The sequence below is a fragment of the Anneissia japonica genome, unplaced genomic scaffold (assembly GCF_011630105.1).
Source record: "Anneissia japonica isolate Jap-2015-1 unplaced genomic scaffold, ASM1163010v1 scaffold3436_len560460_cov161, whole genome shotgun sequence".
Lineage (NCBI taxonomy): Eukaryota > Metazoa > Echinodermata > Crinoidea > Comatulida > Comatulidae > Anneissia > Anneissia japonica.
Genome location: NW_022751570.1, coordinates 4,877 through 8,496, shown reverse-complemented (window position 1 = coordinate 8,496; position 3,620 = coordinate 4,877).

The window sequence follows — 3,620 nt, the reverse complement described above, 5'->3', positions numbered from 1 at the left end:
TATATTTTATTCATATTATTTATTAATTTTAATTTGTATAGAATGCATTAATATTATTTAATATACTGTAGTTAATAGCATAAATATTACATATATACAGATTAAATAATTTATTCATATATATTTTGTTTTTATATATTTATATTTTTGCCATATATTTATTATATATTGATATTTATTATTACAAGTATTAACAATAATAATTCTTAACATGTATAACGACTCATGAAAAATGAACTGTAAAATGTAGTAGTAGTAGGGCGTAGGCCTAAGCCTAACTATGCCTAGATACACTAGATAGGTCGTTTAGCCAGATATGTTTACCTACTTAGCCTAGGCGGTCCTATAGTTTCATTAGCAATAGTCCTACTACTTACCTAGCTACAACATGTTTTTTTAAAACTTATTATGTATAAACATGGCTGCTAAAATGACCGTAGTAGAACCAATAACTCCCTCGTAGAACTAGCACTAGCTACCTAACCTAAGTAAGCTATGGCCTAGTCCTATCTCATGAATAGGCTCTCATCTCCTTGGAATGTCATCCTTGAAGTGCTGAATATTATGAGATTCTGTATAAATCACATCTTGGCCTAAAGTATCAGTTTATAATTAAGCCAGACTGCTACTAGAATAATAATTGAATAATAATAATAGAATAATTGTCGCTCCACCGCTGGCGGGCCAATGATAAAGCAGCATACTAGGCCTAGCTATAAAACGGAAAATCGGAAAAAGACTCGAAATGAAGCGTCAAAACAAATTTTCATATAGTAATAATACTATCTAATAGTAACACATGGAAATAAGTACCTTGGCCTAAATTGTCAAATTTAGTGAAATCAAACATAGTCTACCTACAAAGAACTTACTTTTGTTTGTCATCGCAAAAAAAAAACAACGTGAAGGCAGGTACCTAACATATCATAAAACTAAAAGTTTCGAGTAATTTTCGTAACATTCGTAACGTCCTGCATTCGTAAACTTTCGTATTTCTCGGAAATATTCGTAAGATTAATTATGAGCGTTGATTGGTAGTTGACTCGTGATCAAAGGTGTCGACTGGTACCGACTTGTACCGAGATTCACAGTCACTTACCTCGGCAAACCATCGATGACATAATAGCTTCTTTCAGTAGCCACAAAAACTAATAGACAGAATCTCGGCGACTCCAGTTATTACTGGTCACGTGACATATGGTGGGTACAAAATGTAAACATACACATCGTAAAACACATTGCCTCATTGAACACAGTATATTGAGAGAGTTATAATGTTTTTTTAGGCAGTAGGCCTATGTTTTGTTTTTTTTAAAATAGTGATTAATAATTACTTTGGCAATCTCCGTGCATTTTATTTAGGCTCTGGAATGCTGCTAGTGTACGGTAGGCTACAATACATACATACATATACATACGGTAGGCTATATACAGTTAGGCATATACTATGCCTAGGCTGCACTGTGAGTGTTAAGCCTTGACCAGTCGCCGGAGGCGAAGACCGGGCGCACATGCCTAGATAATGCTTATCATTGATAATTATGAATTCTACATAGGCATATCCTTTGAATTGGTTATACGCTATTCTAATCTTAGTTTTATGTGACTGTACCTGTGTGTCGTTGAACCGTGCAGATACTATATACAAGTAATTGTATTTGTCTTCATTGAAAATCATATACAGTAAATTTATATTTAATGTACAGCTTTTTAAATGAATACACAAATATAAAGAGTTGTTAAAATTTAACAAGGTATAAATAAACTTAAACTACTTAAAAAATACAATTTTTCTAGGTTCACACGCACGCCAAACTATATAAACTCAGATTTTCATTGCGGAAACAGGGGAGGATGGTAGGGACAAAATTATTGGTACGTGTCCTCAGGACGGATTCTGAAAGCAAAAGAACGCACCTGACAACGACTGGTATTAAATTACCCAAGCTATCCATAATGCTAATGTATTACCGCCGCCAATCTATCCTACGACGTTCGCCCCCTGGCCACATAAATCCATCTTTCTATAGCTTTGCTCGAAAAATGTGTGTTTTTTTAAAATTTTATAATCTTACGGTAATTCATTGTATCCATAATACCAGTCTATCTATATCATTTTCACACATTAGACATTAAAAAATATATAGGATATTTGAAATGTATTCAACAGCACATACTCCGATCATATACACCTTATAATAATACCGGTAATTGAATAAAAAAAATATTCGAAAAGTAAAAAAATAATAAAAATAATTGTAATTTTTTTCTGTGCTATTTTAAGTATGATTAATTCATGTGCTTATGTTTGCTTATATTCTTTTAAATATATATCTTTAAAATATTGTAATAACCAGTCTTTCAATATGATACATTAGATTTGAATGATTTAGAAATATCAACGTTCAAAAAGTACTCGGTTAACCTGCCTGACTAATAGCATTATAGGCCTACGTGTTTCAACATCATCCAAGTCACGCCGCACTCTACTCTACTTACCACAATTGGTAAGGTCAATGCCACCGGTTTTTTACCGTTATCATTTTTGCTGTGTCTGTTATTACTTGATAAAATATAGCGTTAATAATTATTTACTTTGTCTTTAATTGTGATTTCATTTAACTGATACCGGTATATATTAATTATTCTTATACATTATAGCCTATATCATTTAATTAACTTTCTCTTCAAGTATTTATTCTAAAATTTGGCTTGATTTTGCAAGCCACTTCAGTATTATAATGGTGGATTGTATTATTAATATTACAAAATTAATCAATACAGTAGTGTTGTGCCAATCTTACGCCGTATGTGTGAACATACCCTAGGCATATAGGCCTAGGCTGCACTGTGAGTGTTAAGCCTTGATCCGAGAAGACTTATTCCACTACCAGAACAATTTCAGCGAGCGGCCGCGAACCCGTGCCGGTATTTTGAATCTAAGAAAGCAATACAGTTTGCATGAAGTTCTATACATAAAATAATAACTTTCCTCGAAGTTGGGTACAGACTGGCCTACATGTACGGTAGGCACGGATTAGCCGAAGATGGGTACGGTTGCGCCACAATTATGTGTACGGATCCGCCAAAATTTTAGTACGGGTTGTGGGTCCGGTTGGCATGGGTACAGATTGACTAGTATTCCACCGGGTCGACATACAAACCAGAAGAGAGGCTAGATTGAAATTGGGTCACATTGTTTCAGTGCAAACCCAATTAGTGGCTACAAAAACAGCAGAGAAAGGATATTCTTTACAACTGTTGGTTGTTAAATTATAATAAAATTGTAGGCCTACATTATGTTTCTATCTTCTGAGGAAAAAATATCGGAAACAACGGAAGCAGGAGTTTCTCGAAAGGACTGTACTAGCACATATAATCTGCGATCGTGTGCAAAATTTTTTTTGCACACTCTTGGTTATAAGAGTGATTCTATCATAAAGATATCTTTGAAACATTCCGAAAAGTATGGAGGATTAGTGGTCGGTGCCAAAGGAGACACCCGTGGGCACCATGAACCAAAGTACATTGGAAGTTACCGGCCAATGGTTAGCCATTATAGGCGAAAACATGCCCAAAATCGCCGATTTTAGTTCAAATCTTTCAATTTCACATTTATA